The 27,105-nt window shown below is 34.5% G+C and overlaps 1 protein-coding gene across 7 annotated transcripts in view; it reads left to right on the top strand.

Annotated features, from left to right (window-relative positions):
• The window catches only part of HDAC9 (histone deacetylase 9), an 890,491-nt gene that overhangs the window by 223,093 nt on the left and 640,293 nt on the right, over window positions 1-27,105 (top strand). For 3 of the 7 annotated variants that reach the window (XM_081283849.1, XM_081283856.1, XM_081283857.1), the window contains exon 1: window positions 16,034-16,058. The exons of the other annotated variants lie outside the window; for them this stretch is intronic. The gene's annotated coding sequence lies outside the window, so the exon portion shown is untranslated. Of the gene's footprint in view, window positions 1-16,033; window positions 16,059-27,105 lie in introns of those variants that run through there. 7 annotated transcript variants of the gene reach the window in all.

Raw genomic sequence — 27,105 nt, 5'->3', positions numbered from 1 at the left:
GTCTTCAGCAAGAACTGATAGAAATCAGATTTTTGAATTAGGTCAGATGTGTGTCAGGAAGCTGCTTGATCTCAATTTTCTCGGATGGCTATTTTTAGCTTCTGAACTGTAATCATAATAAGAAATCTTCGTATCTTGTCCTAGACAATCTTCTCTTAGAAGATTAAAGTGATCCCCTTTACAAGTTCAAGAAATGCAATTTTCTAACAATTTAATGGGTTGATTAGGGACTTTGAGTGTTTATTTCTAGATGGAGAAAAAACCTGCACTCTAAAAGTTTTATCTGCATTATTGTAAAAACTCCGAAAAAATCATTTTTACCCTATAATTCATGAGATTTGGATTATTAACTACAAGGCACATGTTTTCTTAAATGCATAGATAGCTATTTCTTTGTCCTATTCTTTGAAAAAGGTGTGGGGACTGTTAATTTAGTTTAAAAAAAAACAAAAACATTTCCTGACCACGTGAGTTTTCTGTAAGCCATGCATTTCAATCGTGTTTTAGCTTATTTCAGGAAGAAAGTATTCAATATTAGTGAGTGATAATTATATGGAAAACAGACCAGCAAGGCAATCAAGTGGAAAGTTGGTAGAAATGTGTGGCTAAGTGATGTGGACCATTCTGTGTTTTCTGACTCAATTATATTCACACTGCCTTAGAGATAACAACATTGGTGCTATGTAGCAAATAATCTGAAGAAAATAATGCTGCAAATTCTTTGAGAAGTAGTTTTAGAATTTAATATTTTCCTGTCAGGAGATTTATGACCTGACACTGAGCATTATTAAGGCTCAGATCCAAATACTTAGTTCATTTCCTCTTGCTCAGCATTTAGCAAAAATGTGAAGCACACTAGCCAGATACCAGTTCGTCAGGCTCAGGCTTCAAGATTTGATATCCTTGTCACCATGAGTGAACTTTGGAATATTTGGATTTTAATATATGCAAATGGTTTTATAATGTATGATGTGTTAGGTGAAAAATTATTACACATGCCAACAATTTAATTTAAAATGTTACTCTTGAATATTTTATAAACCACTGGAATAATAACAAAACCTTAATGAAAATGAGAATGATTTTGCTTTGTTTGCTAAATCATGTAGCCTGCATTTTATTTAACACATTGCCTCAATTTATCCTTTTGTCCAAGAGATTTCATGTTAGAATAGAAAATAAACAGCAAATCAAGTTGGACTGCAATCACATTCACTTGGGAAATTTTACTTAGAGCCATTTGATACATTTTTGGAGGAGTTTCAGGGACCCACATTGGTTAATTTGAATCTGCAACTTGATTACACATGAAATTAAAGTTAATCTAAGTGGACAGAATCAATACTTTTCTGAATTTAATTAGATGGCCAGCATCCAAACAAGAGATTATTCTTTTTTACTATCTTCCTGTCCTCTTTCCTTGCAGGGTGAAATAATTCCTTTGCCAAAATATGTTGGACAGTTCCCTGGTGACAGGTTCTATAGAAACTCATAGCTGTGCTGTTAGCAAGGGGAGCCCAAGGGGAGGGAAATGGGGGTGTGGAGTCCATTGTCTTCTGGAGATGGCAATAAGCCCTGCTGTGGGGACAATATCCCATTTGCAGTAGATCAGCAGTGACTCTCTCAACCAAAATGATAAACCAGGATGGTATTTCGTTTAGCTGGGGAATTCCAGGACAGAAAGGCAGGCAAAGTGGGGTGATAAATTATGAAGTAGACTAGACTTGCATTTTGAGGATCTTGCTATTTATAGTTATGTTTGATATGGAATGCCTGGAAATATGGCAATAAATCGAAGCTAAGGTTTTATTTCAGGTAATAACTTTCTTTTTATCTCTGTTGGAGCATTACTGGACAACCTAAAGGGTTTTTGGAAGGACTGCATGGTATAACCTTCATTGCTCTTTGTGTTCAGTGCTATAAACATGTTTTTAGTTATTGTGGGGTAAGTTGTCAGTAGAGTTTTAAGGCAATTTGACTCTAGCTTCATGAGACAGTTGAATTGCTGTGGTTGATACAGAAATGGCTTGATGGGTAGATACATTGCAGTCATAAAGTAAGTTTAGTAAGGTTTAAGCCACATGAATATATTTCCAATTTTGTGGTTGTTGTTTTTTTTTTTTTGAATGAATGAATGAAGTCTGAAATTTGTGTTTTCTAATTCAGATTTTTATTTTTTGTATTGTACCATGACAGATAAATATGTGCCAAGCGTCTAGTGTGAAGCAGCAGCAGTGGGGGATAAAAGCAAATATCAGAAAGGTCCTGTCCTCATGATCCTCAGCAATCTGCTTGAAAAATAATAATAAAAAACCTGGCAAAAGTACATGGAATGATTAAGTAACAATAGCCACATAGAGATTGTGATCTTATTTTAGGTGTCACGAAGAGTATCAAAACAGAAGGCATTTGTGTAAACCTCATATTCAAGGAAATGGATTTTTTTAAGACTGATGAAATCTGAAGAAAACACCATTTGTCCCTTGTTTCATATTCTTTCTTTTAAAATTAATATTTATTGAACACTTACTAGGTGTTAGGCACTATTCTGTGTGTTCTGCATGTCTGAATTCCTTTGATATTTGACTTCATGTGAGATAGGTCCTGCTATGATCATCCCCTTGGAATAGATAAAGGACATGAGGCACAGCATGGTTCATTAGTTGCTCAAGGTCACAGAGCTTGTAACTGCAAAGGAAGCCCAGGTGGGAAAATAGGCAGCAGTGTTTTGGAGTGAGTCAACCCTTTTGTGTGTGTGTGTGTATGTGTGTGTACTGGGTATTGAATCCAGAAGCTCTCCACTACTGAGCTAAATTCCCAGCCACTTTTATTTTAAGACAGATCTTGTTAAGTTGCAGAGGCTAACTTGTACTTAGGATCCTTCTGCCTCAGCCTCCTGAATAGCTGGGATCACAGGCCTGGGCCAGGATACCCAGCTAGAGTCAACACTCTTGACCTCTGTTCCTCGAACTTTTCCTCATTTTGCTTATTGTTAGTTAACAATATTCTACTTGAACCCTAAGGAGATGTCCAACTTGCCCTGTGATCAGAGACTTGGAATTTATTTCTCTAAAACGTGACGATAACTTATTTTGGTTCAAGTATTCACAGCCCTACATAATGTAAATGACGAAATTAATCCCCTTTGAGGAGGTGGGTAGAGTTAGGAAAACACCTTAACTTTTGAAAGTTGAGAACTGCATATTTATGTAAATGTGCATTTCCTCTGTCTCAGTCCAAACTGACTTTCTTTCTGGGCAGATAGATCTTTATTTATCATGACATCTGTCCCAGATCACGAGAGCATCTATCACAGCCTTGAGTATGTGCACTGAAAAGGGACCCTAGAGACAAGGGGAACTACTTTCCAGAGATGATCCTTCACCTAAAACTTTTCTTCATTTATAACAGAGGATCCCAAACTTCAGTGTGCATCTTAATCAGCTGGAGGACTTGTAAAATAACATGGATTGCTGGTCTTACCTGCAGAATTTTAGTTGAATAGATTTGGGGAGGGGCCTGAGAGTTGAGTTTTCTAACAAGTTCTCAGTGAAGCTGATGTTACTGTCTGGGATCCATACTTTAAGAACCATAAATTTACTCTAAAAATGCAAATTGAAAAAGACTAGGTGCCATTTGCCCTTTTTTTTTCCTTTGCATTTGGGCCAGAACCTCATTCTTGAAATGCCTATGCTTTTATTAAGAAGACCACACAATCAATGAATAGCTTTCTTGGACCCTGGGAAAATTTACATAAATCTCCAAATATAATAATCACTGATTAGACCATGATTTTAATTATAATTGGTTATAATTATTAAAACCAATTCACTCTGCTCACTGTACATATTATCTTCGTAAAATAACAAACGTAGGTTGGATCTTATCCTCATTCTATATTGGGAAATTTCAGTTTAGAAATGCACATGACTTTCTCAAGGCTATTATGTACACAGTAAGAGGTTTCCCTAAAAATTCAAACCCAGGATTTGTTTGAATTCCATTAGAAGACATGCTCTTAACTACCACATTTTAAAATCTGTAGTGATGAGCTGAATTTCACTTAGGTCTAAAGTTTTAGTGTGGAGTCCTTTATTTATAATACTGCTTTTATTTATACTTTTAAGCATCCTAAAACCAGCAGGAAATAAAAAGTGCATGACCACAGATTTTTAAAAGAAAATATATAAATGTAAATTGCTCTTTAGAATATGACTTTTTTTTTTTTAATTTGTAGTTATCCTCTTCACATTTTGGGAGTTAAAGTATCAATGTTAAGATTTTTTTGTGTGGATTGTGTTCTCTCTTTGCTTTTCAATTGTTTGCACCTAAATGTATTTATGACAAGAATTTCAAGCAGTGATTGTTATACTTTGAGGGGATGTACATTTCTTTAAAAGTTGGTTAAAAACTATGAAGTTTTTCATAAGAAAGTGCACTAACTTTGCACACTGCCCAACACCTGTCTGTGGACACTGGATGAAAACGCTGTGGATTCAAACACTAGAGAGAAACAAACTGGACTTCTGTATCTGAAAGACCTACATTTGGGCTGGGGATGTGGCTCAAGCAGTAGCACGCTCTCCTGCCTCAGCAACACATACAAACAAAGATGTTGTGTCCACCGAAAACTAAAAACATTAAAATTCTCTCTCTCTTTAAAAAAAAAAAAAAGTGAAAGACCTATGTTTGTGTCTGTTCCTTTCTGTTAATGTGAACTTTGGGGAAGTTATTACCAAGTCTTGTTTCTTCATCTATAAAATGGTAGTGATGAAAGTGATAATATCTAACCATATCTAATATGAGAATTAGATTTAAAAAATTCAATGAGAATTCAATTTAAAAAACGTATATAAAATATCTGCTCCATAAGTGTAACACCAGTGTTTCTCAAACTTTAAAGTGCCTGTGAGTCATATAGGGATCTTGTTAAAACTCAGACTCTTGATTCAGGAGTGAGACCTGAGATTTTGTATTACTAACAAGTTCCCAGGTACTGCTGCTCCTTCTAGTCCAAGGACGGGACCATATTTGAACATCAAGGTAGTACACGATACACATAGAGGAAGTGTTTCTATAAACAAGAGCTCTTAAATGTCACATTAACAGAGCATCTCTGTGGCTAATTTAGCACTCGTTTGGGGTCATCTGCTAAAATATGCTAATACAATATTTAAGAAATGAGAAACATGGTCTCTAGAATGTTCTCATTGGGAAGTGGTGCATTGTACTCTGGTTTTGTGCTGCATTATGTCCCCCCCACCCAATACATTGGGAGTCCTCTTTGGAATAAAACTCCATTAAAAAACTATCCACATGAAAAATTCTCCTCTCGGTGTGTCACAGTGAATGAGAAATGTAATTGAATAACTTGGTGTCATATGTTCAGTTCTTGCAGCAGGATATTCTTGGCTAAAGTGATAATATGCCATGGCTTCCTGATTGTTCTAAAAAGTAAATTGATGAGGGCTGGGGTTGTGGCTCAGTGGTAGAGCACTTGCCTAGCCTGTGCGAGGTCCTGGGTTCCATCCTCAGCACCACATGAAAATAAATAAATAAATAGATAGATAGATAGTATTGTGTTCAACTACAACTAAAAAAATAAGTGTTTTTTTTTAAAGTAAATTGATGATGCTGAGAGCATTGCTCTTTATATATTTTGAATAAAGAATTGCTAAAATTAAGTATGTTGTACTTCTGTCTGGTAAAGATTGTTCTCAGAGTAGACTTTGGAAGAAAAACTATATAGGGATAGCCAGTCACTTCTAATGTTGACAGAAAGGGTAGTGGTAAGACATACATGGTTTTCCTAACATGGTTTGAGTAACTGGTTCCAGTTTGTCACTGGGGGCACACTGTTCTAGTGCTGATCCATTTTCTCTGATAACTATCAAATCAACTGGTGCCTACAGGAGCTGGGAGCAGATAGGCAAAGAGCCTCCGGGCACATGTGGAGCTGTTGTTCAGACTGATAGAACTTTATCCTTAGTAAAAGAATCCGTGGTGTAAGGCCCCACTCTGTGTCTCATGTCTTTCTGTTAGATGTTTTTTTGTGTGTTCTCCAGAGTTTCCCATAAATGTTATTGCTCCATCTTGCACAAATGGCCTAGTATAAAATGATGGGTTCTTCTTAAAAATCTGCTTGTAAGAGTGGAAATGGGAGTGAAGGCTGCCCTGCTTGAACTCTGAAAATGTGATGATGATGGTCTTCGGGAGGAGCTCTGGCTAATCATATCCTTTCGGATGGCATGTACTTGCCTTTAAAACAGCATTAAAAGAGAGAGAAATCATGCCAGACCCTGCTTCACCCCAGAGTGCTGGCCTCCCCGGGAGAGTCTAGAATTGATGGTTTTCTACTTGAAGCTGCAGGGGATGCCAACATCTCTTGGGTCAGAGTCTTTCCTTAAATAAGGGAGATTTACAAAAAGACTGTAGCCCAGGACAAAGGATTCATCAAAATATTACAGTTTGAGTGCTTTAATCCAATAGAAAATGCTAAATAAACATCCAACTTTTTGAAAAGATGAAGTCTTTTCCCTCAAGCCCACTTGCTTGATCAGCCACACCTCATACTTGCAGTTTTCAATAACAAATGGAATGCAGATGATATTTATTGCAGCAGGTTTTCTATTCAGAAGGCATAACCAATGAATAACTTTGGTGACTCCCAGAGTCACCTGTGGAGATGGTGAAAATATTTAGAATTCTCAATTCCCACCACATTCATGCAAAAAGAACTATGTTGGAGTGGGGTTGAAGCACCTGGATTTTTAAATTGTTCTATTGTTGATTTGAATTAATTCATCATGGATTAGCAGGTTGCCAGTAAAGAGCACTAACTACTGATAATGATAGATTCTTTTTTTTCTTGAGAGACGAAGGCAGTGAATTATTACAAGGCTTGGGATTTGGTTTCAAAGGGACCAGGCTTCATATGTTGGTTGTGTTACTTAAATACTTTTATTAAATCTCTCTTTTCCTCTGTTTCTTATTTGATAGGCGGGGAAAATTCACTTTCTATCTCAGAATGGTGAAGACAGTTATGCCCAGTATTGAGTTGACTAGTACATTATAGGTTCTGCTACTTAAAATCTGGCCCTTGGATTATAGTAGCAATATCACCAAGAAGCTGCTAGAAGTGCATAATATCAGGCCCACCCCAGATCTCCTCCATCAGAATCTGTTACCGATTGCTAGTGTAGTAGTGTTTGCCATGTTTGGGGGTGTTTTTCAGTTATAAACTGATAATCTTAAAAACACTTGATCGTTGAAACAAAAACATTTTGTTTGTGTTTTCTTTTTGTTTTTTGTTACTAATGAGTAGTTTCTGGTAAAAATGAGTTTGTGCTTCAGTAAAACTTCCAAAATTGCATCTCAGATCTTAAGTAGCTTTTAGTTATTTTCTTTTTTCTTTTTGTGCTTATGCATTTAAATGTAAACTACAAAGCCAAAAAAGCAGTTTAAGAGTAGACATAATGTATCCACAGATAAAAACTCATCTAGCAACCAATAAAATGGAAACTTGTGAATGTTTTCAGCAAATTCCCAGCCAGATTAAAAAAAAATCAGATCAAATAAAATATTTGGAAACTATGCTATTTGTTGATGCCTATAAGTTTAAAAATAAACCAAACAAATCTGCTTATTCTTGCAAAGCCTAAAATTTATGAGTTCCCTTCATTATTGGAGTGAAAAATCACCATTGTAAATGCTGTCTATGCTAAATTTAATTTCTTTATTTGAGTTTTAAAATTCATCTATATGTGTGTGTATATGAGTGTGTGTGTGTGTGTGTGTGCGTGTGTGTGTGTGTAAAATTCAACTCTGGCCAAAGTATAGAAAAAGCTAAATTTGAAATCACCTCTATTCTGTTCCTTGAAGAAGTTTCTAGCCATACAAATTTTGAAAAGAAGGTAAAGATGTATTTGTCATCAAGAGGCAAGTCTGAATATTATTGACATGATTGTTGAAGGCTTTTAGAAGATTTTTATGCAGTTATTGAAACTAAATGCATTACCATTCATGGTAGACAATCTCAACATTCACCCAATATTTTGATTTCCCCTCCTTGGAGTACAAACTGAGTGAGAAAAGCAATTTTCGTTTTTTTATGTAGAGTCTATTTTAGTTAATGTAGCAGGTTTTTTGTCAGTGTTGACCAATTTTCAGTTTCAAATTTTAACCTAAACTACTCAAGATAGTGGGAACAAAAGATTTTCTCTCAGTCTTTAGCCCATTATTTCAGCACCTGCTGCTCACCCCATAGGCAGCCTGGCTTTTAACAGGCTCATCAGCAAATCTGTGGGAGGAAAGTCTTAAGGACATTCAAACACATTCAGGTGTCCAGTGATGATCAAGGATGCTTAAAGTAACAGCCAATTATTTTTATCTGTTTATGAGATTAATTGTGTTGGTCAGATAACTGGACTATACTCTTTGTCTTCCCCCTTCCATGGGAGCCATGGTTGATCTTATTAAATCCACTAGAAGCACCTCCGTGGACTTCAAAATCTCTCTGTAACTTTCAGCGAATGGGGGAGCTTTACTGTGAATGGTATGAGCTCCTATTTTTCAGAACAGTAATAATACTGAGTATCAAATCCTTTGTACTGGCTTCCCTATCCAATCCTGAAAATGTGGAGCTGCAGGACCAGTGACTCTTTTAAGTATCCCTTATTGTCAATCACACTGACTAATCACTAGCAGAGGACTCTTGAATTTGGCAAACTTGGGATTTATTCTAAAAAGTGCCACTAACTTATGGCAACTGTCATTCTTCCTGCTGACTCATTTTTATTCCTTCATTGATCTCTGGGACATGAGGAGGAAGGGAGTTAGTTCTATTTTGGTAGATAAAATTTTGTCCCTTCGTGAAATTGTGAGTGTGCAGATTAAGTCTGACATTTGACATGACTTCCTTACACTCCGTTTTTCTCTTTGGACATCCTGCTGCCCACATATTGGCACAAGGGTGCTGTGGAAGGGCTCCAGTCTTGGGGGACCCTGATCGCTGGTTCCTGCTAAACCATGGCTAGCTGTGTGAACTCAAGTCATGCTCTAACTTCTTTGGGAAAACTTTCCTGTTGCCCAATTCCAAGCATATTTATTTAAATTGTGGTTGGGAGGAAGAGAAAGGAGAGATAATTAAGGAGATAACTAGCATTGCTATAAAAATATTTATCTTAGGTTGAGCCATATACAGTTCCCATTTTTATAAGATAGGCAATTTCACATGATTTGACCTAGTAATTTTCTCTTTCCACATTTCAAGGCCTAAGGACTCTGATATAAATAAGGCAAGTTCTATAGATGTCTCTGAGATTTTCCCACTCAAGTCAAATCTGGCTTGAGTCCAAATAGTGAAATGGAAATTGTTCTTAGTGTTTGCAACTACATTTTTTTTTTCTGTATTTTCCCTTTCATACTCTTCTCTCTCCTCCCTGGTTCACTCCAGACCTTCAAGACCTTCATGTGTTTCCCATCCTACCCTCTCATGTTCAGTCCACTTACCTCTCTTTTCTGCCTCCTGATTCACTGCCTTTTTAATGATTACCAGAATCTTTGCACTATGCAAGAGAGAGGAAAAGAAGACACATGAAGATGAGCTAGACAACGATGATTAGCTCAAAGACAGGCCATTCTAAATGAGTGATATGCCTTTATATTGCTAAACATATTCCATTTGAACCACAGGATCATTTTGTAAGCTTTTGAAAACAATTTGTATGATTATGGAATTACAGGAATAAGATTAAATGGGAAATGGTTTGATTGAGTTCAGAAATGGCACATACTGGTGAGCTGTGGAGGGTTATTCCTTCACGTATTGTGCCTTTTTTGAAGACTCAGGTTCCTGTCTGACTTGGGCAGTGAGTGCATGAATAATTGCCTTATTAACTTTTCTTTCCTGAACAAGCCAAGTTCCAATCAAATTATATAGTGAGCCACAGATGAGATGCACCCTGGTGCACAATAGAACCATATAAAAGTTGGTATCCATTTCTTTTAAATTGCAGAGTGGTAACTTTTTTATTGCTTTGAATATGTCATTTAGAATTTATATAAAAAAGTAGGGCAGAAATTGAAATATTTCTGTTTTCCATTATGTATTAGCCTCATTTCAAAGGTATTTAACTTTTCAAGCTACTTAAATTTATTTTACTCTTCTTTGAGGTAGGAATTCCTTTGAGATTTCTAGTGGAAGAAATGTATAGCTCTCAGATCACTCAGCTTCCCAAGGGCCTTTCTCTTTTATTTGAACCATCTTCTGACAATAACAAGTAGAACAATATCACTCAAAGGTAAAGCTGATATTAAAATCATTCCTCCTTCTCTGTGGATTTAGCTGCATTAAACACTGTTCATCTGTAAAGTGTGGTACAACCTGAAAATTGCATTTTTGGTCTAGGACTTTAGGATTTAAATGTGAGCAACACAATTTGGATTACTCAGTTTATTTCTTTTTCATAATCACAGACTTTGGTCATAAGAGAAAAGTGATTTTCGATATGGAGGAAGAGGTATTGAATGTAATTTCCATGATCATAAGCTACCACAGAGTGACTAATTTTTGTGGATTACTAAATCAGATACCACAGAGTCCAATTTCCCTTTAGGATTCCAGTTAGATACATGATTGTTTTGTCTGTGAAAATAATTTTCAGGGTTTACTTAATGGGAACATATTATTTTTGATACACTATAACTCACATTTCCTACTTAGCAAGAGGTTTTGTTTTCATATTGAAAACGTTGAGTCTGAATAGTTCAATTCTATAGAAAGTGGTAGAGTTAGCTTTTTGTTTATTCTCTCCTTAATTGAAAGTTGGCATGGCTTATGCTGATTGGTGATGGGCAACATGGTGTTGTAGTGCAGGAGAGGAAAGCAGGCAAACCTGGCTAATAGTAAGTAGGGATTTGATAAAAAAAAAAATCAAGGGCAACATATTGGGTAGGTGAAAGAGAGAGGAAAATGGCAGCTAATTTCAGGATGAAGGTACAACAATAGCACCCCCCGCCCCTGAGATAAAAAGATCCAGGAAACACAGGGAAAATTTGAGAAAGGATCTTTGAGGGTAAGGGGGGGACTGTGGGAAAAGCTGGGAAATTGACTTGGAGAAGAGAGGTTTAGGAAGAACAGAGTAGGACGGGACTAGAACCCCACTCCTAAAGGGCAGGCTCCATTTTAAATGACATTGACCTTGGAGATAGTTGGCCTATTTCTGGAACAAACAGTGTCAACCATTGACATGTTTCTTACTCCCTCTGAAGGCTTCCTTATCTTAACCCATAGAAAGCTTGCTCTTACAGTTGCTCAAGCTGAAAACCTCAGTTATCCTTAATCCATTTCTATCTCCCAGCCCCATTTCTGATTGTCTTTAATTCTTATTGGATCTTTTGTGGAAAATGTACCTAGATCCTCGACCATTTCTCTTTTACTCCCCTGGCATGATTCTGGCCCAGGCTACTGTTATCTCTTAGCCATTTTATTACAGTGGCCTCTGACTCTTGGCTTGACATTGTTCCCCTATAGACAATTCTGAACTCATCAGCTAGTGGGATCTTGTGAGAATGAAAATTCAAGTCCTTAACTGCACTCTGTGAGGCTCAACATGAGGGATTTTTACCAGGAAGCACCTTGGAATCCTCTGGGGGAGTTTTACAAACCAGTTCATACCTAGGATCTAACCCATAACAGACTTGAACCGAATGGTGTCTGGGCATTGTATCTTTTAGAAGCTCCCATGTTTAGGCACTGGATATCAACAATAGATAACGTGATGTTCCAATTCTCAAGCTTCTGACCCCTGGCAAAGAAGATCAGAGGATCCTCCACCCAGACAACTGTGACATTCTGCAAGTGTTAACACTAGCTGGATGAAAGAATTACTGGGGAAACTGAAGGGGAACTAGGTGCTAGCAGATTCTGTGTCTGGTGGGAGGGCCTGTTTATTGGCACATAGATGACTGTCCTTCTCACTGTGTGCTCACATGAGGGAAGGGGTGAAGGAGCTCTGTGGGGTCTATTTTATAGGGACACAAATCCCATTTATGAGTACTTTGCCCTCATGACTTAGTCACCTTTCAAAGGCCTACCCTTCGAAAACCACCACGTGAGAATGAGATTCCACCATAGGAAACTTGGAGGGAGTACAGAAACATTCATCTATAGGAAATTATACAAAGTGGGGGAAGTAAAAAAAAAAAAAAAGAAAAAAAATGTGACATCCTTCTGGGCCTCAATGGATGAGGAAGATTTCCCCTAAGAGAGAAGGAAAGTGCATCCAAGACGACTCCTTTACCATGTTGATGAGATACCAAGAGGAAACATGATATGCTTATGAGCAGAGCCTTTGAAATCAGGCAAACCTGGGTTAAATGACTTCACCTATTAGAGTCCTAATGTTCCTATCTGTGAAATGGAGATAATAATAGTATCTTCTTCAAAAGGATGGAAATTTTTCACTGTATTTGACACAGTGTAGGTATTCAGTAGTATTGACTTTCTACAGAAGCTAACTAGGCATTTCTCACAATGGAAATTGAAATATCTTTTAAGTGATTTATGACTTCAGTTGGGTGCTCTGTGACCTTGCTACTCACAGCGTGGTTCTCAGACCAGCAATGTCAGTGTAACTTTGCAGTAAGTCAGAATTGTCATGTTTGGGGCCCCTTCTCAGAACTATCAAACAGAATTTTACTTTCTAACAAGATCCCTTGGTGATTTAAGTACACATTAAATTTGAAGAGTATTGGTGTTAAGCATGTGAAAGATGAATAAGAAAATAGATCCTGCCTCTGTGCAGCTTTTAGAGGTCTCTGAAACAACTTTAGTATTTACAGAAATAATTATAATGCAGGGTATAATGTGATAAATGACATGAGACATCCTCACCAAATTCTAAAATAAAACAGATTGTTTTAAGCTCAAACTGAAAATAGTATGAAGTTATTTTTCTGAAGATCAAGTTGAAAGTTCTTAAAGTTACAATGATTTTTTTTTTCTTTTCTGCATCCTCAAATGCTATAAACCATACAGCATATTATATATATAAGTGTAGAACTTTATTTGTTCATGTATATTGTGAACAAATGACCCACAAATACAAGTTGAATCCATTGTCTGAAAGAAAAGGAACAAGAAGTACCAGAAGGTAATAAAAATTATGCGATAATTTTAATTTTAAGTCTATGGGATAAACTAGGCTATGGAGAGAGAGGTCAAGAGGACAAACATGTTAGTGAAAATATTGCAATTGCTTCGAAGCTCAGAACTTTGGGAAGGAAAATTCCATTTTTAAAATACAAAAGTAATGAACAAAACAAAAAAATCTTAATTTTCTTTGTTAACATTATGAACAAAGCACTGATGTATTAATTACTCTGCTTTTAATAGTAATAATTTCATCTTTTCAAGCTGACCATTGCAAATTACTAGAACAGCCTTAAATAAAGCAATTTAGAGAAAGAAGATTATAAAGTTCCATATAATCACTGGGAGGTACTGATTACTTTTGAAATTCATTTTGCTTTTTAAAATTAGCATATAAACTTTTCAAGTATAGTATAATTTATCTTTAATTTTTTGTTGAAAAAACCACATAGCCTAGTGAAATATAAGCAAAAACAATAATTTAAGATAAGTGGTGTTTTTTGTCATTGGCTACATTAACAATGGTTAATGAAAGTGAATAAATTCTGCTGGAGTTTTGTTCTTGATAACATAAGTGTAAATAGTGAACCGCCTTTTCAATGGCAAATTGGACCAAATTATTCATAGTTAGTTATATTTTGTGTATATTATTAGGTAATGTAAATATATATTATTGTCTTACTTCAAGTTGCATTTTTGCTAGCAGGAATTTTAGTTTTTACTTTCAGAACTTAATTCAACTGAAAGTTCCTATTTATTTTTTCAAATACTGTTTATTTTAATAAAATTACTTAAAAGAATCTATCTTCAAAATTATAACATTCTTAGGAGTTTTACAAATTGTTTGGGACAGGGGAACTTGGGTAAAAGATATTGAGAAGCATTTATATTATTTTCTTGGCTATTTAATTAAATTGATGTTTCATTTTTCTCTTTAGAAATTATCAGTTCTGAATTCCTCCTCTTACACATTTCTGATTTTGTCCCAAAACAACAATGCACACTGGCATGTTCTCAGTGCCTAGAATGAAGAGTAAGAGGAGTATGTTGATAATGTAGCATTTCATCTATAACCAAGATGGATGTAATCATTAGATTCGCCATCACTTAATTTTTTTAAACATTTATTTTATTTATTTATTTTTACATGGTGCTGAGGAATGAACCCAGTGTCTGACACATGGTAGGCAAGCACTCTATCACTGCGCCAAACCCCCAGCCCTCACTTTTAAATTATTCAGAGTTTTAACAACTCTAAAAAGGGCAGGTTAAGAGTTGTGTAACTCTGTGGGCTGTTTTCTTTGGATGCAAGTCCATCTTTGCAAACTACTTCTTTGTGGATATATTCCCTTTTGTATAAGATAAACATTTTGAAGAAATCTGACGTTTTCATAGTTAGAATCCATAGAAGAGCTTCTGTTAGGTAGTGTTTTGAATGATCGACTGTTCCATGGATTGATTATTCAGATAAGCAAGAATCTTCACCCCAAATATATTATTTTCCATCATCTCTTCATTTTCCTAGGATTTTGGATGTCTCATGGTATTTATAAAAGCAATTAAGACTTGAAGGATTTTTTTCTTTGTTCCCATCTGCTAATAATTCATTAAAATCCATATAGCTATGTGACAAGATATCCATAAATGAATTCTTACCCTGATTTTTTATTTCTGTTTATTCATTCTTTTTTTGTATGTGTGGTTCTAGGGATTGATACATTCTAGGAAAGAGCTTGATTACTAAGCTACCCACCCTAGCCCTAACATTTATATTTATATGAAATGACTTGACATTTGATTTATTGGTTATTAGACTTATTTAAGTAAGGAAACATTTTTTTTTTCATTTTTAATTAGTATATGGAATGCTTATATGATTACAAATACTTTTTCAGGAAAATATACTTATTTCTTATAATAAGCTGAGTTATTTGCTATAAATTAAATTTAATCTGGCAATTAAGATGTTGTTATTCTTAGTTTACAAATCAGAATCCAGATACTATTGCGCAGAAAAGATAACATCAGAAGATAGCTAATTTGTAGTAAAAACCACATTTTCCAGCGAGCATTAATTTGAGCCATATGTAATTGCGGGTATTTGACCATTTCTGACCTACAGATATGGCAGTTGCATATGATTCAAACTAATAGTCAAAGCCAAAATTTGGAATGTTACACCAATTAAAACAATTACAAACAAAACACAGAATGGGTGACACCTCATCTTGGGGTGCAAATTTTTATGCTTAAAAAAACAAGAAAAACATTTTGGAGGAACTTGCTTTTATATCATCACATAAATGTGAAAAAGCTAATTAAAACTATTATTAACCAGAAAATTGAAGACCAAGTTGAAGAGCCTACCAACTCAAGTTGGATAAACAGCAAAAAATAAAAATAAAATATGCGAATCTTTTGAAATACTTTTCTGTTTCCTAACATCACATCAAACTTCCTGATTTTAATTAGTGGAGAATCAGTTATTGGTTATTTTAATCTTTTTTTGGTACTTGTTTCCTTTTTTATTGTTGTAGGATTAGATGAAATAATAACATTAATTTGCTCCTTTGTAAAAAGGGAGGTTGTGTTAGAAGTATTCTGAGGTGCCTTTCAGCAATTGACTGCCAACAAATAGGAAAAATATAACATGGTTTGAAGAATATTTATTTAAGCAGTAATTATGACTGGAAAACAGAGTGGAAATGAGGTATAGTTTAGAAACCTCTGCTTTAGCTCCACTCCTTTTTTATTGAGTTCATTAAAATAAAATGAAATTGTAAAAACTTAAACCATGACTATTTTTCTCTTTGAATTTTAGTTCCTGTTGAAATTGGAGAGAAAACCACACAGCAACTAAAGCACGCTAATAGGAGAAGTGGCTACCCTCCAGGGGTTTCACAAGGTGGCATTGCCTTTACTGATTCATTAATTAAAAAGTGCTTGTTAGGTGCTGGGGCTAGACTCACATTTTCCAGACTCACAGTGGAGCTTAGCAGTGGCCATTCTGACACTTCCTGGGTTAGCATATTGGGACAGCACTGTCATACAGGGCAAGGTTTGCATTAACCAAACTCCCAAGGTATGAACATAGGAACTGAAATGCAAATATGTTGGCTTATACAAATTGGTTTATACAAATTCTTTAATTAAAATCATCTAGGATACACACCAACTCAGTGTTTATTTACTGGAATTTTCTCTATAGGGAATCAGAGTGTAGTTAGAAGGTCACTTCGTGAGGCTGAGCTTGAGCGAGAATTGTATGATTCCATGTATGACATGTTCGATGATACTGTTCTCTGACAGTCTGGTGCCTCCATTTCTACAAAAGTGATGCACCTGCCTGAGGGACCAGCTTGCTCAAGACTGGACCAGAATATGTGTCCTGTTGACAGTGCTTGTATATAGATTATAGCTTTTGTTCCCTTTTCTTCTTCACAGTGTACTCTCCTTGCTGGCAAGTATTTTATATAAGCTTACTAACCCAACTTTTTAGCTAAGTGCCTATCCCCCAAAAGTGCTCGAGGTATATGTAATCAATTTATATCACCATCTAGCTAGCCTCAACATTCTTATAATTTTTGCATTGGAAATATTATATATGTTACTTCTAAGATATTTTGGGTATATTGTATGCTTAAGATTCTGTGGGTGTGCATGCATGTTTTCTTGTGTGGGAGGAAAATAGGAAGGCATGATACCTACCTTTTGCCTTTCTGCTTTGGGAAAATAAAAAATCTGATTATATTATTTTGCAGAAGTTCTGTATGTTTCTCAAGTCTTTTGTGCTTGCCAAATAAAGATGGAAAGTGTGAAGATTATTTCCAGAGATAAAACTTCAACCATCAATGAAACTCAGAGAAGCCCTAATTCTTGTCTGTTTAGTGAAGATCTGTGTGTTGTTGGTGGGAATGCATGCAGCAAGAGAGGGACCCTTGAAGGTCGTACGTATCTCAGATGCTTTCATGTTGGTCAAGAATCTGAAACCTGTTGGTTCTAGTCTAATCTTCATTAACTGGATAATATTTTTCTCCTGAAACTGCTATTCCACTATTAAAATTAATGCATATACAAGATGTATTGTCTCTGACTAGAAGAGATAATTTTAATATTTTGCCACAATACCTCAAGGCATAGGTCTGCAATGTAGACTAATGGGTTGAAAAAGATATTAACTTCAGAAAAACTGAAGAGAGTTAATCACTCAGAATACTTCTATAACCACTGATTTCTGAATTTTATATTTCTACCTCAAGGAAGGGGGGGGAACCCAAGAACTATTTCCCCTCCTCTGCCTCCCCCTTTTTTTTTTTCTAAAAATAATTCACTTTTGGTTTTGTTACCCTATAACACATGCCAAAATTCAACCCAGAGTGAATTTTTGTAGCTAACTTAGAGCCCCAAAATAGAAACTGCTGACAGTTCCTTAAATACGGTAACACTGGCAGGTGCCTTGGTAATAAATTCATAAGCTTAGAATCCACAAAACAATAAAGTTATGCAAATTGGAGCATGTAGGAAGAGTAATCTAAAACAAATGGCAGAGAAGCAAGTTTTGTACTGTGGCATCCTGGTTTTGCTAACATAAGGCAAACATCCCTGAGGAGAATCAGGGAAATTAAAGGCCAAGAGGGGTTTCACAGACATGATCCAGGAGGGCAGTCTGAGCGGACCAGCTACACACTGATTTCTTTGTTTCTACAACCATAAATAGATATGAGAAATTGTAGGTTTTGCATTTCAGGTATACCCCTCAGAAGGTAAGAATTGAAAGACCTAACATGATTGAAGTTATCAGATTTGCTCTGTTTTAATTGTTCCTTTAGCAACACTCCCATCAGTCATATTCAGATTAGTTGTTTAATTTTAGTCAAACAATCAAGCATGTCAGACATTTTTGAATTCCATTTATTTAAAATATCCATTCTTAATTATCCCTTGGCTTTGATTATTAATCTCTGCTATTATTGGCATACCAGAATATTGTCTTTTTTTAATGCTCAGGGTTTTTTTGTAAATATATTTTCAATTAAAACTTCAAATACCTCTAATCATCTCAGACAAAAATGGAGCTGATAAATATAGCACTATCATTTATTAGGTGTGTGATGAAATGTAATTTTGATCCTTGTACTATTGCTTGAAGAATGTAGCAGAAATGTTTAATGTTTTTGCTTTTTGTTTTTTATCAACTTTAACTCCTGAATAAGTACAAAATATACACACAAATATTAGAATGATGATATTTAAAAAAAATTTCTCATTAACCATCTTATTTGAAGTGCAGAGTAGTGGACTGCTACAAGATATTTTTTAGGGCTAGGGATCATAACTACCCTTTTAAAGGTTATAACCCATTACCCAGCATTGTTGTTTGGCATTTACTCTATTCTCAATAGATACTACCTGAAATAAAAATAAAACAAAACAAAAAACAGCCTTCATCTGAAAACTCTAGTCCACAAAAAGCAAGCTCAGGGGGATGGGAGTCATCACCCATGTAGAGCTACTCAGGTCTGGGAGATCTAGGGAAGCATGTAGTATGAGATGCTCAGGTCACAGGGACAGGACTGAAACACTGATACTAGACTTATGTCAGCTCAACATGCTTCCCATCAGCATATTTGCTAGCCATCCAAACATTTAAACTTGTTTAAAATTAGTGCAGTTTATTTCTTTGAAGTTATAATTAAAATTTTTTTCTAGGAGTGAGGAATTTATACTTAATATTTTTCCTGGTTATTTTCAAACTCAGAACCAAAATATTCTGGTGGAAATAAGATTGATCAGTAAATATTACGAAGTGACCAGGATAGCCATAGTTTCTCTGACAGACTTCTTTATCACACCTTTAAGACAATTTTTCATTTCTCAAAGTGTTTGCTTAAATCTCTCATTCTCTCTGATTTTTATAAACAAACAAATGACAGATGAAAACTTCATCATTTAAACTTGGCTCTTGCTTCTCTTCTTACATGGTTTTTCTAATACAGTTAATGAAAAAGTCCTTAAAATTAGTGAGTATATTCAATATTTGGACCAATGAAAGGAGAGAGCCCTTTAAAAAGGAACTATAGCACCAGGATCCAAAAAATTATTGTGCCCCCTGACCACTCTATACTAGATGTGAGATTATAGGCCCATCATTGAACCTTTGTGGATGTCAATTAATACATTGATAAGACACATGCAAGAATTAAAGATAGTGGTTATTTTAAATGATTGAAAAACCCACATCTCAATTTGGTTGTTATTCTTTTTCATACTCAACTGTGTGTGTGTGTGTGTGTGTGTGTGTGTGTGTGTGTGTGTGTGTGTGTGTATTTTACTGGAGACCAAATGGAGGGCCTTGTACATCCTAGACAAGTGCTCTACAACTGAGCTTTATCCCAGCCCTTTTAAAAATTGTATTCTCAGACTGGGACTCACTAATTTGCCCAAGATCACCTTCAACCTGTGATCCCTGCCTGAGCCTGTCAAGTAGTTGGAATTACAGATGTGAACCATCATGCTCATTCGTTTTAACATTGAGTAGACTATGAGAAAGTAATTTTGTTAAAGGTAGATAAATCTATATATCTTATAAGATTAGGAAAGTGGAGACCTCGCTTAATTTTGGATGTGAGAGACCCTTTGACAAACACCCAATTGTGAAGACATAATCTTACTCCAGGATCTCTTCTCAAAGTATTGGAAGTCTAAATTTATTTTATGCTCAAATTTATGGTCATGCCATATTTGGTTAATGATATTATCAGGCATTACTTTATATGCTAAGATACCTTGTATAGCATACAGTAGATCACAATATGTAACTAGAAATTAATAACAAAGAATGATAATACAAACAAATACTTGGAAGAAATAAACCATTAAAACCTACAGGATCTGAGGAAATTGAAACTGTAATTGTGTGGTTTTTTTAAAGAATAATATCACTATTCAGGAAAAACTCAAAATATCTCATGAAATTCAGCCAAAGCTCTACTTATTTCAAATATATAGCATTAAATGTTGTCAATACAAGACTATTCCCCACAGAAAATAGGAACATTTAAAAATTATATAAAACTTAAACATATTGTAATATTGAGGAATGAGATGTGATAAACAATAAAATTTAAAGAAACAATAAAAAGTAACGTTCATATATGCAAAACTGTTTCTTAAAAGTAATTATTAGAAATTTATGGATATAGCCTCCAGAAAAATTATGAAGCATAATTATTTAAAAAATGAGTAACAAAGTTGAAATGAACTTCTAAATTTAATAAAAATAAAAAATTATATGCTGATATACCATGAAACTTGATGGCAGGAAAAATATCAATGCCTACCTACTCTTAGTTTCAGAGTATAAAGTGGAAAAAAAAGATAAATCATCATTTAAAAATTATTCCTCAAAATATTTTTACCAGTAAACTTTTCAATTTTTAAGAGGTTAGTTCTTGTTTTTATGAATAGGAATTCATAAAAAAGCATTCCAATTAATGGTTAACTTAATGTAATTAATTTGAAAGTCAAAAACCTGATTCTAAAATCTGACAAAGTTTCACATTGCCAAAAATATATCTGTAATCCAATCCATTTTTAAATATATAGACAAAAAGTCTAAGTGTGAAATAGCAAATGAAATTTAGCAATATCTTAATGAAATAATTCACTTAAACCAGTGATGGCTGAGTTATGAATTCATTAACAGTTAATCAGAGAAATAGATCAAAATCTCTCTAGAGATGGAATAAAATATGAAAAAAGCTTACTATTTATTCCCGGGAAAAATATTAATAAACCAGAAAGAATATAACACGTCACTATATAGGATAATGTATTTCAATGAGTAATTTAGTATGATATGCCCAAGGCATGCTTGCTGTATGTCTTATAATCCATGATATACTAATGATATCAAATCCAAAACATCAAATAATAAACATATTTCTCTTCATTACTTTCAGAAATGCCATTAAAGTAGCAATAAAGATTGAAAGTATGAATACACAGGACAAGGGGAATAGGAGAGAAGGAAATTGCAGAGAAGGAATATCAACACATTTTTGGAAGATGTAGAGGTGTTAGTACCATGGAGGAAATTCACATTCAATGTCTAGAAAGAGTGTGATATTGAGAAGCAAGATATTTTGTTCCCTGAACTCTAAAGACTCCAAGATTAATGAGTGGGTTGAGTTAAGGGCTGAATATAATGGTTGGTTGGAAATAGGTTTAGATATCAGTTAGATTACTAATCACACTTCTCTCCTACCCTCACCACCTTATATGCTAGGGGAATACTCTAGCACAGTCTCCTTCTTATCCATCAGGGTTTGAGAAGCTGATCATTTGAAGAAATCAATGGATAGGATTTTGAGAATATGGGACACCAGGTATGTTAGTCAGCTTTGTGTGGCTGTCACCAAAAGACCTGATAAGAACAGCTTAGAGGAGGAAAAGTATATTTGGAGCTCACAGTTTCCAAGATCTCAGTCCACAGATGACAGACTCCATTGCTCTGTGCCCAAGATGAGTCAGCACATCAAGGGGAAGGGCATGTAGGAGGGAAGCTGCTCCCTTCATGGAAGCCAAGAAGCTAGAAAATGGGTAGGGGACCCACAGAGAAGATGCAGCCTTTTAGGAGATACCCCCAGTGGCCAACCTCCTCCAGCCATGCCCCACTTGCCTATAGTTACCACCTAGTCATTTAAACTAGGATGGCCTGATTAGGTTACAGGTTTCATAATCCAGTCACTTTACTTCCGAATATTCCTGCATTAACACATGAGATTTGGGGGGATACCTCATGTCCAAATCATAATGCCAGTGATATGGGAAACTGGGAGTGAGGAATGTGGTTGGTAAGAAGGAGATTAAGTGAAAGTCTACATTCTGGATGTGAGAATTGTCAGTCTGTACCCTCCATGCTGACCATCTTTCAGGAGAATGCCCAATTCTAATGAACTAAATAAAACCTTGAAAATGGGAAGAAAACAAAGAGGAACCTAAAAGAAATGCAATTAACGAAGGGAATGAAAAAAAAAAGCAAAAGCACCAGAGAAATAAGAAATACATTATGTCAATTAAATAAGGGGACAGTGTTTTTGTTCTCCTGTGTGTCCTTTTTTTCTGGATTATACTCAGTTTTAGCAATCTTCTCACATCTTTCTTTGACTCTGTTGTTCTCTCCATTTCTTTGTCTTGCACAGTCTCTATGCCGCCAACAAACCTAGGTTCCAGTCTTGTGGCTTCCTGAAAAAATAAGCCTGTAACTGGAAGATCCCACGTCCCAGCTTCTCTTAGATTGCACATTGCCATGTTCCAAGTTAGACCAGGCCCATTCTAGTCTTAATATAGGTAGATTTGCTGTGAACTCATTCAACCCTGGGAAGACTCAAGACCTGTTTTTCATTGTGTTAGCTTCCAGGATTCTACTGAAGCTTTTTTTATTTGCTTTTTCTACTAACTATTGAGTAACTATTGAATGAGAATGACATTTGTATTTCCAAATATGTAGGAAGATCAACACAAGAGAAAGTAGACTCATTTTCAGGAAAGGAAGAATGATAAGATATTGTTTATCTTTCTAAGAATGCTTAGAATGTTTTACTTAAAGCAGGAAGTAAAGAAGAAATGAGCGAGACTATAAACCATGCTCCACATGGGTTGATTCCAAATCACCACTTCTTTCTATCATCACACATGGTGAATGGGGAAGGGATCATGGCCAGTACAATGGTGGGGAAGAGAATAATCCATATGTAAGGGGCAAACAGAAGTAAGACATAAATTAATATCATTCAAAAACATTTCAGCTACACAAAATTTTGTATTTTTCAACTTCTTCATGTATTTATGTTACGTTTCCTGTTGCTATACTGATAATATAAATTATATAATGATAAAAGTATTTAGTTCATAACAATTTAAATTTTTTTAAGAAAATTAAGAGTTTACCTTCTCTAGTTATAATTCCTAGAATGAACTCAACTCTTTGCTAGATACAGGGCTTTGAACAAGTATTATAATCTCTATTTCTTCAGTTTACCCATCTGTAAAATGGAAAGAATAATAACATATATAGTATATGTTCTGTCAGGTCAGATAACTATTCTTATTATTGTTATTGGCATTTGGTTTAGCATCATTTTAACTTGTACATAAATATTGTCTAGCTTTGTTTTTCCACTTTTATATTTTAATCTCTTTTTCCCCCCTCACATTTTTACATTCAAACACTGATTTAGATGCATTCTACATAGTCAAGTTTTTAACTACAGATAAGCAAACAGGGCCCTCTGGATTCTGTAAGCAGAGTCTCTTTTTATTGTAAACAACACTGTCTTCACTTTAACATAGGTACTTTTCACTCTGAATGTATATAAAAAGTCCTTTCTATATTTTAAAGAATAAAACTGATAGAAACTTGGTTGCATTTCTAACCATTTAGGAGAGATTTAATGCTTATTACTCATGTAGTCTTGTGTTAAATATTTCTAAAAAGTCATGCTCCAATTTGAAGATATTATGCTCATTTCATATTTTACAGATGACAAAGTATTGCCACTATTTATTCCTTATCTATTGTCTTTTGAGGAAGCCACTAAACATAAGTTCTTATGGAGGCATTTCTTTAAACAGTAGTGGTGTCATATCACTTACAGTAATTATTTTAAAACTGACATTCTGACAGTGTGTTGAAAAAAGAAATGGTGGCTATGTGAAATTTACATACTTAAATTTTAACTGAAATTCATTTTGTCAGAATATCTTATAATCACCAAATTAAAACACTATATATTTAAAATAAAATGACCTCTGCTTGTGCCTTGAAACTCATCTCCTAGTACTTTTGTTAGTTTTTCTCCAGTGACATTATTTTATTATAATGACTATTTTAGAAATAATGACAGAGTAAATTATTTTCCAAAAATTTGCAGTTGTTCAGAGAAATCCTTGAACAATATACTGTATGAATTATTTTCACATTAATTTAGTGACTTTTAAAAGAGGAACAGCAAATCAACCAACTTTCATATCTGCCCCCCCCCCCCGCCGTCTCATACTTCTGTATTTTATTTATAGCAGAGGAAAACCTTCCTTCGTTTCTTCCTGTCAGCTGTGCAGAGGCAGTTCCACTAAACTTGGGTGAAGAGATCTCCAGAATATATTTTGAGTTCTTTGAATTAGTCTCTGTTAAGTACTTTGAGTAAGATAATTATTTCTCTAGCTAAATTGATTGCATGGTTTCATGATGTAGAGCTAAAAAGTGACTTATCTATTTTTTTAGCATTTCTATATAACACTTTCAAAAGCTCCTTCATTAAGGAGAATTTATTGTTATGGAGTAACTTTGTAGAAATATGAAGAATATGTTTCATATTTTGGAATCGAATGTTATAATAAAATGAGTTCTTAGTTCCTTGATCTAATTTTCCTCACAAGGTCACTTGCTCATTCTTTGACTGGTTTGATCCTCTTATAACAGAGTAAGATTGTTCGAGTATGTATAATCAACTTCATTACTGACAGTTTAGAAGCATGTTAGAAAGCTTTCATATTGAAAGTATTTGACGGGGCCTATGAGGAAATAATTGAGCGTGTGCCACTACATTCAAGAAAGATAATGCATGTATATGAAACTCTCTTTCTTAAATAGCTGTGAATGATGGGTAACTCACTTAACCTCTCTGGACCTCAATTTCCTCAACTATAAAATAAAGATAATGCTACCATTTCTGGTGAACCCACAGAGTTTGAAAAATGAGATAATGAGAAAATTGATATAAAAATGCTTTGAAAAGTATAAAGTACTATATAAAAATTAGCTGTTATTATTTTTCACTCTTGTTTTGCAATCTAGAACTTCAACAGAATCAAGTGCCTTTATTCTGGTAATAAGAAGGGAAATAAACAAGTATTGTATTTAAGATAATTTATATCTAAGAAAGAGAGAATATGCATAGGCCTACAATGAGAAGATGATAAAGTTACATAATCTGTTGAATGTATGGTAACAACACACTGTGTTGGAAAAGTTGAAGTCTAGTATAAAGCCATTATTATTCAAAGAAGATCTAACCAGATGAAGAAAAATATATTGTAATGATGATAACCATTTTTCTTAATGATTTTGTAGATCTAAGAATTAGGCTCAGGTGCATAGTAGGTACTTAATAAATATATTATTTTCTTACTGAATGAATAGCCCTTATTATAAGATATATCCAAAATTTGTACCCATTTCCATATAGTTCATAAAAAGTTTAGTATTTTTTCTGCTTCTGTTGAGATTTCATGTCACTTACTCTGTTAATGTGGTGTCTTTTATTAATGGATTTTGTGTGATAACCCACTCTTGCATTACTAAGATAAATCCCATTTGAAAAAGATATATGAAAATAAGATAATTTTTATATTGTTCTGGATTCTACTTGAATAATGTTGCTTTTTTTAAAAATCTTGCTCTCTTTTTCTTAAAGTGGAAACCAATGTAACTGACTTCAGACCTTTCTTATTTTCAAATATAGCTATTTAGTGCTATAAAATTTCCTCTAACTGGTACATTAGATGCAATACACAGATTTTTTATATGCTGTGTTTTCATTATTCTTAAATACTTTCAAATAATAAAAAAGAAAATTGTGTCAATGATAGATGTGAATTTGCTTGGCTATGATAATCACTTAATGATTGATATACATGTGTATCAAAATTTCATGTTGTATACCTTAAATTTACACAACAAAAATACTTTCGGATTTTCCTTTTAATTTGTTCTTTGGTCCACAGATTACTTAGAAGTATTTTATTTATTTTCTAAGTATTTGAAGATATTACATTTATCTTTTTTATATGTGATTTCAATTTATTCTGTTGGTGTCAATAAACATGACTTCTGTGACTTGAATTCTTTTATATTTATTTAAACTGGTTTTATAGTGTTTAATCTAGTGTATAAAACCACATTTGTAGGTAAATATTGCATACCCATTTGAAAAGGATGTGTATTCTAGTAGGAGTTTTATATAAATGTTAATGAAGTCAAGTTTATTGATTGTGCTATTCAACTCTTGTCTATCCTTAATGATTTTTTATTCACATTTTCTACTAACTATTGAGTAAAGAATGTTGAAATCTTCTACTGTATAATCATGGATTTGTGTTTTTCTTCTTGCAGTTCTATCAGTTTTTTGTCGAGGCTCATTTATAAAAGTTCATAAACGTGGGCTGGGGATGTGGCTCAAGCGGTAGCGCGCTTGTCTGGCATGTGTGCGGCCCGGGTTCGATCCTCAGCACCACATACAAACAAAGATATTGTGTCTGCTGATAACTAAATTAAAAAAAAAACGTTTAGAATTGCTATATCTTCTTGGTAAAATGATTGCATTACAATTTTGAAATGGCTGTCATTAGTGATATTCTTTGCTTTGGAATCTATTTCGTGTCAAACTTTCTTTTTATTGTTAGTATGGTATATCTTTCCCAGTTCTTTCACTTAACTTGACTTTTTTCAGGGGCTACTGAGGGTTGCATTCAGGGGCACTCAATCTGGGCCACATCCCCATCCCTATTTTATATTTTAAAGACAGAGTCCCACTGAGTTGCTTAGTGCCTCAGTTTTTGCTAAGGCTAGCTTTGAACTTGTTTTTTTCTCTTCCTTGTTTCTTTCTTTCTTTCTTTCTTTCTTTTTTTTGGTGTTAAGTGTACAATCAGAGAAATGAAAAGTTGTGCTACAATTGTGTACAACAAATCAAAATGCATTCTGCTGTCATATATACCCAATTAAAATAAATAAATAAATCTTTAAAAATCAGTATATAGTTGAGTACATTTTTAGAATTCAATCTAGCAATCTCTCTGCCATTTTAAATGGGCTATTTAGGCCATTTGCATTTAGACATTGATAAGATTAGGTTTAAATCTGGTTTTGGTATTTATTTCCTACTTGTCTAAAC

This window comes from Spermophilus citellus, assembly GCF_964194105.1.
Source record: "Spermophilus citellus genome assembly, chromosome: 3".
Lineage (NCBI taxonomy): Eukaryota > Metazoa > Chordata > Mammalia > Rodentia > Sciuridae > Spermophilus > Spermophilus citellus.
This window is presented reverse-complemented; position numbering and strand designations above follow the sequence as displayed.